This window comes from Echinops telfairi, unplaced genomic scaffold, assembly GCF_000313985.2.
Source record: "Echinops telfairi isolate 266 unplaced genomic scaffold, ASM31398v2 ScPeMD7_9;HRSCAF=40, whole genome shotgun sequence".
Lineage (NCBI taxonomy): Eukaryota > Metazoa > Chordata > Mammalia > Afrosoricida > Tenrecidae > Echinops > Echinops telfairi.
Window position 1 is genome coordinate 54140864 of NW_022103906.1, and position 15898 is coordinate 54156761.

Here is a 15898-nt window from a genome sequence, read left to right on the forward strand (position 1 = left end):
TCAGAAAGGTTGCCTACCAGTGGACAAGGTGTATGTCCATTCTCCCTGTCCCTGGGTTGGTTATAGAAACATGGGCCGTTTATTTTGCCATTAACTCACAACAAAAAACACAGCCACTTGTGAAATGATCATTTCACTAAACCAAAGGAAGAAATGACATAAACAAAAGGAAGAAACCCTAAGAAAGCAGAAGATGATGAAACCGAAAAGAAATTTTAAGAAATGGTGAAAAATATGAATAATCTTACAAATGGTGACAAAATTGGGATAGAATAAGGAAATATAGGAGCTGTTGGAAACATAGTAAAGGACAATTGAGATGCTCGTAATATTTTTAAAAAACAAAACAAATAGAAAATAAGGGGAGAAAAGAATGACAGGAAAAAATGAGAAATATATGTTTATCAGGAAAAATATAAAGCCTATATATATCCCATCTTCAAGAACAAAAAATAAATAGGGAACAAAGCACATTTTAAAAATATAGTGAACTAAAAAGAGACTAAAAGAATACCTGAGTAAAATATTCAGATAGGCATTTTATTTTTGGGAAAATTAACACTGACACATGTCCTAGTAAAATTTGTAGACCTTAGAATGAAGGAAGAAATGCTTTGGGAAGCTAGCAAAAAAGATAAAGTAGCTCCTAGTCCACTTTGTATTGGTATTGGTTCGATGGCAGGGAGTGAGCTCCTCGAGTGACTGTAGAGGAGCATGGGGGCTGGGTTGTGGGTGGTAGGGGTCAAGTTGATTTCAATTATATAACTTCTTGTTGGAAAGGATCTTAGGATCTGCATTGTCACCTTTCTGTTCCCTTGGTGTAGTAATGTTGAGGTGCTCTCTGAAACTAAGCTTAAGCATGTGACTTGATTTACTCTACAGAATATTGTTGTTGTTGTTGTTGTTGTTAGATGCCATTGAGTCAGTTACAACCCATAGTAAACCTATGCACAGCTGAACGAAACACTACCCAGTCCTGCACCATCCTCATAATTGTTCCTATGCTTCAACCCATTGTGGGAGCTACGATGTCACTCCATCTCATTGAAGACCTTCCTCTTTTGCTCTGCCCTTCTACTTTGCCAAACTTGATGTCCTTCTCCAGGGACTGGTCTCTCCAGGTTATTTGTCCCAAATGTGTGAGATGAAGTCTCACCATCCTTGCCTCTAAGGAACATTCTAGTGGCACTTCTTCCGGGGAAGATTTGTTTGTCCTTTTTGTAGTCCATGGTACTTTTAATATTCTTTTCCATCACCACAGTTCAAACTCATTAAATTAATAGATTATTGATATGCATGATATAATCAAAGACTACAAAAACAATTAGTACCACTTACCCACTCTTCCTGCAATTGAAATGCTGAGCTATGTGAATGAGCCTAGATTTTGTAGGATTTTAGGCATGAACTCAAGCTACTAAGGGTCAAATACCAAGTCTGTCAGTAGCTAGGCTCTTGCCAGCCTGCCAATTAATCAGGGGCATGTGAGCAAACCCAGTGGAAACCAGCCAGGCCTAGCCTACACAAGCACAGCCATACTTTATTTAAAGACAATAACTTTACAATCATTTCTTACACAGAAAAAGCAAAGTGACACTTGGAAAGATTGATATGGAATGCTGTCTTCTTCATCTGTGTGGGATTGTACCTTGACTGGGGGATCGTTGAATTGGCACGCAGGTTGGGGCTTTGAAATCAAGAAGAGTCCCTAAGTAATGAGAATGCTCACTGTGCTAGCCTGCCAATTGAAAGGGCAGAGCTTTGAGTCCACCTTGAAAGAAAGGCCTGATGATCCACTTAGGAGCAAAAACCTGTTTGAAACCATATGGAGTGCAATCTACGCCGACACACAAGGGTTTCCCATGAGTCAGAATCAACTCAAAGTCATCTAATTTTATTTTAGTAGCTAAGAAAGAAAAAGTAGTATAGAGCCAAGGAAAATATTTAAGTGTACAATTTACAATGAAAATGCAACATTTGTGAATTCAGGATTCCAAATAAGGAGCCCTGATGATACGCTGGTTAAGCTCGGCAGCTAACCCAAAGGGCAGCAAATCAAACCCGAGTTATTCAGGAGGATTGGTCATCTGCCTGCTTATCATCGATTGCAGACTAGGAAATCCGATGCAGCCTTTCTGCTTGGTCACACAGTTTCCAGGAGTCAGAATTCACTCAATAGCGCATGCCTGCCATGACAATGCCAGAGACTTAATAACAGCATTGGCAACACTGAAGAAGTCAGAGAGAATGCACAAGGAGAGACACCAAACAATGGAACCACCTGTATCAGATTATGAAGAAAACTAAAAATAAAGATAAAAACTTTAAAATCGTACTTAATTAGAGTTCTGTAATGATTTGCAGTGTTAAAGCTAGATTACTACTTAAGGTAAAGAATGCTCACAATTAGACCAATAGATAACATTATAAAGACAGAAAAGATTGAAGTTGTCAAGGATTTCATCTTGCTTGGATCCACAATCAATGCTCATGGAAGCAGGTGTGAAAGTATAAAAAGACCACTTATATTGGATAAATCTGCTGCACAACACTTTAAAGTATTGAAAAGCATGGATGTTACTTTGAAGACTAAGGTATGCCTGACTCAAGCCATAGCATTTTTGATAGTCTCATATGCATGTGAAAGTTGGACATTGAATAAGGAATACTGAAGAAGAAATGGTGCATGTAAATTGTAGTAGTGTCAATAAATATTAAAAGTATAATGGACTGCCAAAAGAACCAACAAATCTGTCTTGGAAGAAGGAGAGCCAGAATGCCCCTGAGAAGCAATTATGGCAAAACTTTGTTTCCCATACCATGCACGTATTATTAGGACAGACCAGGCCGTGGAAAAACACAGCATGCTTGGTAAAGTAGACGGGCAGCGAAAAAGAGGGAGGCACTCCAGAAGATGGATTGACATAGTGGCTGCAACAATGGACTCCAACTAACAATTGTGAGGATGGTGTAGGACCGGCCGGTGTTTCCTTCTATTGCACTTGGGGTCACTTTGAGTCAGAAATGGCCAGAGTACACTGTAACAACAACAATGAACAGAAACTAGATACTTTGGAAATATAGGTACCAAATTACTTTTGTTCTGAGGTTTATTTGTATAAATTCATAGAATCTTTTTAAAAGTTGACCATATTTTATAATGCAAAACTCCAATCATTTCAAAAAGTAAAATTATGCAAACAATATTTTCTAATAAAATAAGATAGCACGAGAAAGCAATAATATTCTTCTAGTAAACATTTTAAGGCATATATTTAAAAATATAGGTTTAATCTTAGTTCCAAAGAGAAAAAAATCTTGAAAAAAATGGTTTGTAGAAATAATTACATATCAAAAAAGCATAATATATAGGAAAAGCTGTATTCAAAATACATCTCTAGTTTTAAATAATTGCATTATCAAACTAAAAAGGGGAGTGGAAATCAATTCATGTTCAAAATATTTACAAAACAAAGAAAAACAGGAGAAAATAGAACTAGAACTTAATAAAGAAAAGTAAAATGATGGCATTTATGTTTTCCTCCATAAATATCAGAAGCTTGCTCTTTGGGGGGAAATCTAATAAGATATGTAGATTATTTATGCTCTTCGGCGAAAATAGATAAGTACAAAAAATAAGAAATTGATGAAAGAAAATCACAAATAAAGAAATCTGTAATCGATCTTTAATTGCATAACTTAATGGAAGAACTGAGACTTTCACTTGATCGCCAGGCAAGGAGAGGCTGCTTCAGCAAGAAGGTGAATCAGTTCTGCCAGTCAGAGTCCAGACGAATCAAGGTTTCATACGAATGCACTTACCCTGCATCTCAGAACCTGTCTTTACAATCAGGCCTAGGTTTTTCCACTCCGCGTCTCTGTAACTTTAGCACTCTTAAAATCAATTCTGACTTTTGGAACTGGTGGAGACTAGTGGGTTCCCAAATCTAAAATCTGGAGAAACTCTTTAAATTTGAACTGAAAATATCCCCAGGGACCATCTTTTAGCGAAATAGCAGATTGACCCATAAAAGAATTAATTTCACCCACAAGTACTGCATTCTTTCAAAAAAACATCTATATAAAACAAAATTGCCAAAATTCCTCTAAAGCAAAGATTAGAAGGTAAGGATTAGGCTACTGAAAATTGAACAACCAGAGCATAATTAATGAGCGTTGACACATTGGGACATATGTAATCAATGTCACTGAACAAGTTTTACAGAAATTCTTAAGTAGGAGTCTAATTTACTATGTAAACTGCCTTTGGAAACAAAATGTTATTTTTTGTTTCTAATCATCATAAAAGCAGAGGCATAAAAGCAGATAAAATCACGTCCAGGCATGATTTTTCATTATATATTAACCTCCTGCTACAGGAAATGAGAATCTTTTTATTCAAGGATTTGAAGTGATTAAAACCAGAGAGAGCACCCCATAATGATTACAACTGTGCCCTAGGTCATTCAAATGTCAACTTCTGCATCATACAGTACTAATCCTTTACCTGTGTTCCATTCCTTCCACCACACACTAGAGACTTAGAAATCATGATATCATGGAATGGCAGGATTATCATGACTCATTTGACTGCCATCAATGGGTGTTTGTCATCATCTGACTGAGGATCTACTTCCTAGAAGAACTGTGGGTTTTCTGTGACTTCGATCCTGAGATAAGAATTCTAGTGAAAGCAGTTTATTTAGAGATGACCCCCAAACTCGTCAGAAAGTGTGAAGTGAAGCAAAGTAAGGGAACACAGGGTACACCAATAAGCGTGTTACTGTACAGAAAAGTGGAGGTCAAGATTTCTGGGTGCTTCTGAGACCCTGAAGAACTTTTTCAAAGTCCCACCTGAAAAAACATGGAGTTAGACTAGTGGTTGATTGACTCCCGTTCACTGACTGAGAGCTGCTCTCAGGTTTGCTCACTTCTTTACATATATAGCTACCCTGCAGGCGTGCTGACTCTGAGAGGCGTTTCCACAGTCCTCTTCCATGTTGCTTGGCATAAACCAGTGAGTGCTTCCAGTGTTTCATCAGGTTGCTGAGCAATTCAATTGGTATTCCATCAACTACTGGAGATCTGTTTTTCACTAATGGACCCAGTGCATTTTGAACTTCCTTCAGAACCATTGGTACTTGCTCATATGCTACCTCCTGAAATAGTGTAATGAGGACTAATTAGTTTGGGTACAGTGACAGTTTATTCTTTCCATTTTCTTTTGATGCTTTCTGTATCATTCAGTATTTTTCCCATGGGATCAGGATTGCAACCTGAGGCTTGAATTTTGTCTTAAATTCTTTCATCTTATGATATGCTGAGCATGTTCTCTTTTAATTTTCTAAGTCTAGGTCTTTGCACATTTCATTACAATATTTGCCTTTGTTTTCTTGAGCTGCCATTTGAAATTTTCTATTCAATTCTATGACTTCATCATTTCTTCCATTTGTTTTAGCTACTCTATGATAAGAGCAAGTTTCAGAGTCTCTTCTGACATCCACTTTGATCATTTCTTTCTATCCTGTCTTTTGAATGACCTTTTACTTTCTTGATGAATGATGTTCTTGATGTCCTCCCACAGCTCATCATGCCTTCTGTCATTAATGTTCTATATGTCAAATCTATTCTTGGAATGTTCTCAAATTCATATGGGATAAATTCAAGGTCATATTTTGGCTCTAGTAGACTTATTTTAATTTTCTTCAGCTTTATCCTGAACTTACATATGAGTAATTCGTGATCTATTCCACAGTCACCCCCAGACCTGGTTTTAGCTCCTGATATTGAGCTTCTCCAGTGTCTCTTCCAACAGAAGCAGCCTATTTTATTTTGATGTTTTCCATCTGGGAAAGTCCATGTGTACAGTCACCTTTTGTGTGTGAATTCTACCAAGTATTCAGGGAAAAGCTGACACCAATGCTAAACAAGCTCTTCCAGAGTATTAAAAAGGACAGTAAACTCCCAGACCCATTCTATGAAGCTAGTTGTGGCAATTACATAATCTGTCAACTTGCAAAAGGATGGAATCTAGCCTGTCAATCAAGTTACAGCCAATGAGGCTTCTGTGTGGGCATGGCCTTCTGCTGAGAATTCTGGCAACTCCTTGAAGTGGGACACACTCTCTCTCTGCTACACGTTCCTGTTGGCAAGCCACATGGAGACACACTGATGGACCCAGCACCTGGAGCTGGAGTAGCCACAAGGAGACCCACGCCAATGCTGAGAGCCTTCCACCGCCACTGGATCTACAAGACTTTCCACCCACTGGCCTGTGATCTTCCTGCATTCGGCATTATTACATGGCTGTAGGAGTCTAAAGAGTAATTTATGGACTAGTATTGGGAATATGGGCTAATATTCGACTTATGGTCTTGATCTGAACTAGGCTGAGATGTTTCTCAATAAACAGTTCTTCTTTTATATAAAGCTCTTCCTTATACACATATGAGTGTCCATGAATTTGTTTCTCTAGTCTACCTAGGCTAACACATTATGGTACTTGGGAGTGGGGTACTAGAGGAACAAAATATGAAGATAGATACTTGTTTGACCTCTGCCTCATGGTAGTTCTTCTTTGACTAAGCAGAGGTCATAAATGGCCATGAAGTTTACTGGGTTTTCTGGAAAAAAAAAATATTTTATGGGAAGTTAGCTTTGATTATTTTCTTTTGTTGTTGTCTTTGGTTATTCATGTTTGAAATAGGAAAAATAAATGTGATTAATGCCTTTTTAAATGCTCGGGGGTAGAAATCTCCCCTCTATGTTCTCAGAGACTGAGTTAAAGTTTATTGTGCTAAAATGGTCGATAAACACATGTGGGTTAATTGAAGGGTGAAGAGATAAATGGTTCAGTGAGCCTCTCCTTTCTAGTTCTTGGGTCTCTTGCTTTCCGATGGTCAGACAGACCAGGGTGCAGCTTCCTTAGCCAGTTCCCTGCTTCAGCTTACAAGGCTCACTTCCTGAAAGACATCCCTGAGGAGAAGTCACATGTACCTATCCTGATGCAGGCTTGGGTGCAGGAGCAGCCAGGTGGAGACCCCTGCCAGCACTAAGATGCTTACACATTCACTGATTCCGCTTTACTCCTGCAGTCAGCATCATTGCATGTGTTCTGTGAGATGGAGGAGGACTTTGTGGATTGGTGTCACACATATTGGCTAATGTTGAACTTGTAGGCTTGGGCAGCACTAGGTTGGGATATTTTCTTGATGTGCACTTAATCTTTATATAAAACTCTCTCCTATACATGAATCTCAGTGGATTTGTGTCTCTAAAGTACCCAGACTAACACAGAGACCATGTTGCATAATGAAAATGGCTGACAGAAAATAAAAATGGGTGACAGAAAATAAAAATGGGTGACAGAAAGCCTGACTCTGGCCTGATTCAGTCAGAAACCTAAGGTCATAGTTCATATCAATGGAATAGTTTAGAGAATAATTCAGAAAAGATAAATAAGGATTGAACTTCACTGTTTAAAGATTTGAGTTTAGGATCTGATTCTACTTTGTTTATACTGATTTCTTTTGCTTATTACTGTTAATATAATGATTGATAGACATTATTATTGGGAAGTGAAAATAGAGAGTTTGTATGACTATTTGCCTTCAGCACTGAATTGGAATTTAAATGGGTTGAGACACACCTGCAAGGGAGGTTCTGAATTGATAAGCCCCACCCAGTGTCCTGATTGCTAAGTACATTCAAAGGTGAAAAGACTTGCCTAGGGGGTTATTGACAGATTGAAGAAAAAGGGTACTCTTTGGGATTTTTTAATTTTGGGCTAGTGGTTTGTGCCTGAGGATCGGAAGATTTGGAACATGGAAGGAGCTCTTCACTCTAGGACTGAACGTTAAAGGAACCTATGGGAAGGCTGAAATACTTGCTAGGTGACCACTTGGATCCACTTGTTGAATAGAAATGAGAGAAATGGGTTGAGTCTGGCCACTGACACTGATGGGCCTGGTTCACAGGGACTAGAGGAGAAAATAAGAGCGGGTTGACTGGTCTGATTTCCATGACCTAGCACAAGGGGGCTAGAATTGTTGAGAATTTGTGATGGGGCCCATGGTGTAAAGGCAAGGTGACCAATGGGCACCCTGGTGAGGCTGAGTGAGGTGGCCCACATTAAGTTGACCAGAATCTTACCATATTGCTGCTGACTTTATGGAAGGCCTGTTCTAATTTGACTTTGCTTATGGATGCACAAGGTTCCAACTGGAATGAAGATTCTTCACATCAGAGATTAGGATTGTCTCCTCAGAGCACTGTGTTGACGTAAGTGGGTAGTATAGAAATTGGATACACAAAATTGGGTGGATAAAGGTATGAAGTGGCTGGCTTACAAACTTTCATAGCTAGGGAAATTTATTTATAGGATTAAGGTGTAGGTGTTCACTTAACTGTAATTGTTAAGCATAAAATATTGTTTTATTCATTTATAAAATATGTTTGAATGAGGGTAGCACATATTGAATTGCATGCTTTTTAGTTTTATCCTGTTAGGTACAGATATGATTTTACTATTGTTTGTTTGAAAATTATGTATGGCTAAAGAGTTGTGTGAAGGTGTCAAGTTGACAAGGGGTGGTCTGTGGTAGTTATGTAATCTGTTGTCAACTTCAGTGAAGGGGTAGAGTTTAACCTGTCAGTCAGGTCACAGCTTGATGACCTAATTTGGGGGTGCTATGGAGATAAATAGCTAACTAGAGGCTAGACACAATCTCTTTGCTTGGTCTCTGCTACATATTCCTGTTGACAAGCCACATGGATCTATGCTTATGGCAGTGAGGGATCTGAACCTGGAGGAGTCACATGGATACCCCTGCCAGCATTGAGATGCTTCCACCACCACTGGATCCACAAAACTTTCCACCCACTGGTCTGTGATCTTCCTGCATTTGGTGTCATTATATGTGCTGTGTGATTCTGAAAAGGAATTTATAGACTGGTATTGGACATATGGGCTAGTATCAGATTTATGGACTTTATCTGGCCTGGGTTGGGATTTTTTCTTAATATTCAACTACACTTGTATATAAAGCTCTTTCTAATACACATGAGTCTCCCTAGATATGTTTCTCTAGTCTACTTGGACTAACACAATAGTTTCTCCCCTTACTATTATTGTTGTTGTTTTACCTCATTAATTGTGCTATACCTGCGTATGTTTATTTGTTTAATTAAGATCATTTGATACATGAAATCAAAATAGATAACTCTTCAGAAACAGTAACAAGAGTAATGATTCCCAGAGGGTACAGGAAGGGGGTAGAAGGTGGGGAAGGAGGAGCTGATAGCAATGATGACTCTATAACCCGTCTCTAGGGGAATAAATAACAGAATTGTAGGTGAATGGATACATTTAGATGGTGTAAACTATGGCTATATATATATATACATATATATATATATATATATATATATATATATATTATATAATGTAATAAAGGTTACTGGAGGGTAGGGTGGGTGAGGGAAGGGAAGGGATAGAGGGAAGCCGATATGAAAGAGTTCAAGAAGAAAGTGTTCTGAAACTGATGGTGGCAGCAATTGTACAATTATGCTTGATCTAATTGAATTATGGATTGTTGTATCTATAAAAGTTCCCAATAAAATTAATAACTTTTAAAACATAAATAAAAGCTATTCAACTTAGTAAATACTAACATTTGACTTTGCTATTGTTGATTGATTCTAAGTCAACAATTTATCAATTGAATCATGTCTTTATCAGCAAATAATTATTTGTTTCCTGAGCATGCTATTGAGAAGTCTAAATGCCACTTCAACTGTTGCAATGCCACATTTGTACTTTAACTTGTTTTTATATAGGCCTTAAATGTGGAAATATTTGTTAATGTGAATGATAATTTGATTATTAAAGTCCATGTGCACATTTGAATCAGGAAACTTTTATATTTCAGAGAATAGTTTAAGGCTCAGTTAAAGTCAAGATATAGTTGCTGATTTTTATTTTATTTTATTAGTACAAAAAAGCTATTAGTAGATTCTGACTACTAATCTGGCAATAAAATTACAATTTTAATTCCAAATTTTGTTGCAGGAAAATAGTGATTATTTTCTAAAAGGAATTGCAGAGTTAGTGCCTGCCCACTTTATACTTGTTACTGTGAAGGTCTAGAGAGCTTTACTTTCACCATCCATAAAAATCAACGAACCTATGGTTGTTGATTCCAATGCATAGCAACCCTCTAGGTCAGAGTAGAAGGGCTCCAAAGGGTTACCAACTCTGTAAATCTTGGGAAAGCATACTGTCACATCTTTCTGCCTAAAATCCTGATGCTCAACCTTTACCTGAGTGAGCAGTGAGAGGCTAACCATTGTGCTACCAGGGATCTTGATTTTCATAACATAGGAGAGGAAATATGACATTAAAGTAAGATATCATTGCTATGGCCATGCATAGAGTTGACAACCAACTCTCAAGGTCAGTAGATGCTAAGCGACTCCCCATCTAAATGGCAATCCACCTTCACAGTCACTCATCTTCCTATCCTGTTCTTAGCTTAGAGCTCTCTGTAAAATGCTGGTCTTTTCTGTTCAGAAGAGTGTGATTAAGGAGCTCCTGTCTCCATATTAAAAACTGGCCATGACCACTGCAGAAGCACACTGAAGTATATTATAAAATATTTATAAACCTCAGATATCTGGCTTTGGGAGATTTTCACCTTTTTTCCTTCAGCACACCAGGCCTCATTCATCATAACTGAGACCACCCCCTGCAATCCTGCTTCTAGATGTGTGAAGCTGTATATAAACGGAAGAAAGGAGGGCCCCAGTATATCCCCGTGGCTGTCCAAAACTACTTGCAGTGATTCTGGAAGTAATCTATTTTGGCCATGCACCTTGACCAAATATATCATAGGAGAGAAGAGCTGACATAACTTTTCTTTCTTCTTTTTTTAACTGAAAAATACTACCAAGAAAAAAAATCAAAGGTGGTTTTAGATATTGGCAAAACAGCCTGCACACTTTAATTATCACAAAATACTTCAAATGAATACTTTGAAATTGTCACTTTCAAAATGTTCTGTGTTCTTTCTGTGGATAGGAGTCTTGTCAGAAAAATTTCTCTCATAACAAATTGTCTCAACTGAAAATGTGTTGCTCATACACTGAAGTTACTATCTAAATTTTATAGAATTTAAAACCATTTTATAAATTTATGTGGTTAGCTGAGGACAAATATTTAACCAAAAAACCCTGATATCTAATTATCAATTTTCTACACTATCCACAAATATTTGAAGTTGCCTTTTACTATTTATATATAAGATTAAAGGGTAAATAGTTGACTCTTTTCTATGGATGTTTTAAATTATGAGATACTCCTCATAGCTCTTTATATTATATCATTGTAGCTTTTTTTCTTTATAAATTGTTTTATTGGAGCCTCTCACAACTCTTATAACAATCCATATATCAATTATATCAAGCACATGTGTACACATGTTGCCATCATCCTTTTCAAAACATTTTTTTTCTGCGTGAGCCCTTGGTATCAGCTCCTCTCCTATCACCCCGCCCCCCCAATGAATCTGATAAATTATAAATGATTACTATTTTCATATCTTATACTGTCCGTTGTCTCCCTTCATCCATATTTCTGCTGTTCATCCCCATGGGTGTGTGTGTGTGTGTGTGTGTGTGTGTGTGTGATACACATATCCTTGTGATCAGTTCCCCCTTTCTCCCTCTTCTCCTTCCACTTTCCCCCTATCCTCATGGTATTGCTACTCCCATTTCTGTTTCTGGAGGGTTTATCTGTCCTGGATTCTGTGTGTCAAGAGTTCTTATCTGTATCATGTACATGCTCTGGTCTAGTTGGGTTTGTAAGGTAGAACTAGGGTCATGATAATGGAAGGACGAGGACGTTGTAAAGAACTTGAATGTTGTGTGCTTCATCCTTGCTATATACTGCACTCTGGCTGAATTGTCCCTTCCTTTTGACTATTCTGTGATGGGATAACCAATTGTCTACAAATGGGCTTTGGGTCTCCACTCCAACCCCACTCTTTCACATTGGTATAATTGTTTTGGGTCTTCTGATGCCTGCTATCTAATCCTGTCAACACTTCGTGATCACTCAAGCTGGTGTACTTCTTTCATGTGGGCTTTGTTGCTTCCCTGCTAGATGGCTGCTGTTTAACTTCAAGCCTTTAAGACCCCAGACACTATATCTTTTAATAGTTAGGCACCATCAGCTTTCTTTACTACATTTGCTTATGCATCCATTTTGTCATCAGTGATCATGTCGGGAAGGTGAGCATCAAAGAATGCCAGGTTATTAGAACAAAGTGTTCTTGCATTGAGGGAGTACTTGAGTAAAGGCCCAATGTCCATTTGCTTCCTTAATATTTAACATAATAATATATGTTAATAGGCCTAGATCTGTATCCTTATATATTAATATATTTACATGTGAAATGACTGTTTATAGACCTCTGTGAATACCCTTTGTCTCCTAGTTCTTTCCTCTATTTCCTTTTACTTTCCTCCTGTCCCACTATCATGTTCAACCTTCATTCGACTCTCAGTAATTCCTCTTGTTTATATTGCCCTTGATTGAATCCCACCAAGCACTCTACACCATCCTTGCTATCGCTTTTAGATCTCTTGTTGTTCCCTCCTTATGCTTGTTGGCTTCCCCCTCCTCTTCCCCCACCTCCTTCTCTCCCATGTCACCCTGGAACTTTTGGTCTTGTTGTCTTCTCCTTGGGATTATTTAGATTTTCTATCTTATATAGATAGACATGGAAAATAAGATGGAAAAAAAGTGGGGGCAGGGACTATAAATAGTTCCAGGTCTGTCTGCTGACTTATGAGTGTTTTCTGATCCAGTCTGATGAGAGCCAAGTCCTGCCTTCCAAGTGTGTATCTTCAGAGCTGTAGTTCAATCTTCTGGGGAGGGGGTCGACATAATTGCGAGTTGGACCAGCCCTGCATTATAGTTTTAAAGTAAGAAATTAGACTTCAAATATAACTGAATTGATATTTTGTGCCCAAAGACATATGTGTTAGTCTGGGTAAACTAGGGAAACAAATCCACAGAAACTCATATGTGTAAGAGAGAATTTTATACAAAATTTTATACATTATGAAAGTATCCCAACCTAGTGCTGTCCAAGCCCCAAAATCCAACATAGCCCATATGTCCAACACCAATCGACAAAATCCTCCTTAATCTCACAAAACACACTGAATGGTGCCAACTGCAGGAGGAAAGCTGAATCAGTGAGTATGTAAGCATCTCAGCACTGTCAAGGGTCTCCACATGGCTGCTCCAGCACCCAAGGCTGCATCAGGTAGGTCCATGTGGCTTTTCCTCAGGGATGTCTCGCAGAAAGTGAGCCTTGCAAGCTGAAGCAAGGAGCTGGCTAAGACAGCTGCACCCTGGTCCGACCACCAGAAAGCAAGAAACCCAATAATTAGAAAGGCAAGGCTCACTGAGCCATTTATCTCTCCACCCTTCAACTAATCCCACACATGTTTATCGGCCAGGTTGGCACAATAAACCGTAACTATCTCAATATAGTATTTATTAAAACCTCAAAAGTTTAATTTCTCTTGCAGAATTATTAAAATATAATGTTCAACTAATTACATCATCATATTTGACATGTAACTACGCATTAAAAGTTACATAAACCCCTTACTATCTCTAATAAGGAGACCTGGTGGTGATGCCCATATAGTAAACATTGGACTGCTAACTGTCAGATTGAAGATTCAAACCCAGCAAATGCTCTGAGGGAGAAAGAAAGTTGAAACTATGTGCTCCTATAAAGATTTCCAAACCAAACTAGTTGTCATTGAGTCAAATGCCAACTCATGGAGACCCTGTAGAATAGAGTAGAACTGTCCCTGTGGTCTGTTTCCTTCTTTCTTTCTTTCATCTTTCTTTTCTTCTTCTTCTTCCTCTTCTACTTCTTCTTCTTTTTGTCTTTGGTCTGTTTCCCAGTATATAAAGCACAGAAGGGGCAGAGGTACACAGACAATAATTGATGTGGTATTGAAGGGAATTGGGGAGAAAATGATGAATACCAGAGGAATGAAGATGCACTGGCACTGACTGTCATGATGTATATACAACTCTTTTAAAATATGGCTGAACTATATAAGTGTGTCACATGTTACTTTAATCACAATAAAACTATGGAAGAAAAGTGGTGCATCCTAGTGACTACAAATACATGATTAAATATGATTGGACTTAATGTGTAGTCAGGGAAGTGTGGACTGCTAACCACAAAGTTGGCAGTTGAAACTCACCACTCACTTAGTGAGGGAAAATAAGACTCTTCTCGAGTAAATATTTACAACCTTGGAAATCCTATAGTGGGTCGCTATGAATTGGAATTCATTCATTGGCAGTGGTTGTGTTTTTTGTTTGCTTGTTTTTAATAATTTCCACATTAGCTGTCACAAATAGATGATAGAAGAAAGGATTAGCTAAATTTTAGTTAAAGAGTGGAAAAATCCTGTTATTAAATCACCTCAACAATGTATTGCATTTTATGTTTGTTTGTTTCCTTGAGGGGGCAGGGGCCTTTCATACCTCTAAGCCCCTACATATCAGTGCACACTCGATAACTCCAGTGACAGCATATTTATTTCTTGGAATGGAGACATTCTCAGGCTTTGAAGTCCTATTGGACACCTTTTCTCTAGGCCTAAAATATTAGAAAAGTAAAGTTTATGGGCGCCACTCAAACCAATGGTTGATGGAAATGTAATAATATCACAACATAATCCCTGCCCGCTTGGGTGGGTTCATTCTGGTGCATGTTTTATTAAGTTGTTATTAAGTTCCAGTGTTTATACTGATGATTGCTTGAAAATGAAACCTTTTGGGAAGAATTTATTTCCTTCTGTATCTTGCCTTTTTATTCTCCTAGCCCTCCTGTAAGATAAACCGATGGACTTGAATACTTGCTTTAGTCTGAGTCCCAAATTGAAAGGTACATTGCAATGAAATCACATGAAACAAAATGGAATTACATGCACAAGAAATAAATTTTATTTATTGTAAACTGCTGATCTTTTGAGGTCATTTGCTTCTATAGAATAACAGCATGCACTGACTCAAGAACAATATTTTAGGGGAAAGTCACCAATAAAACATACTACATTATAAAGAACAAAGAAGGCAATCAGAAAAGGGGCTCTGGTATTCAAGAAGGAAAATTTGTGTGTATATACAAACACATAGAGAAATACACACACATATATGTGTCTGTATATGTGTGTGTGTATGCATTCTTGAATTAAAGCATACATGTTGTGGAGTCAAGAATTGTATTTTATTTATCTTTGGATTCCTGGCACCTAGAAAAGAATCTAGTGTAAAATTAGGATCTAGTAGTGTTTGCCGAACTACTCTAAAGTGTAGGAAGAGTTATAAGTGTATTATAAAACAAAAGAAAAATAAAGTTCCATATCTTAAATCTTCAGTGTTGTATAAACAAGAGAGAGGTGGGAAATTTGAAAGGTCTGAGGTTTTGTTCTATTTGGAATTTACAAGTTAGTCTATTACTCACTGATCTATACCAAGAGAAGACAGGAGGCTCCTGGGTCTAAGGCAGCAACCGTATTACTCTTTCCAAAGCAGACAGTATGAGCTTTTTGCTCAAACCCGTTCCCTCTGTGCCCCAAATCCCACGGGAGTGACCCAGAATGGCCCAGTAAATGGGGCACATGTGGTGCATTTTCATCACAGTTTAGTAAACCTCAATTTTTAATAATTTTCTTTAAGAAAATCTTCCCAAATTATCCCCCCAAAGGAGATATTATCTTTATTATTCTGGATAGCAAGTAAACCTGTCTTCTGACCCAGAAGAGAAACTATTTCTTCCAAGACTATTTCCTATAT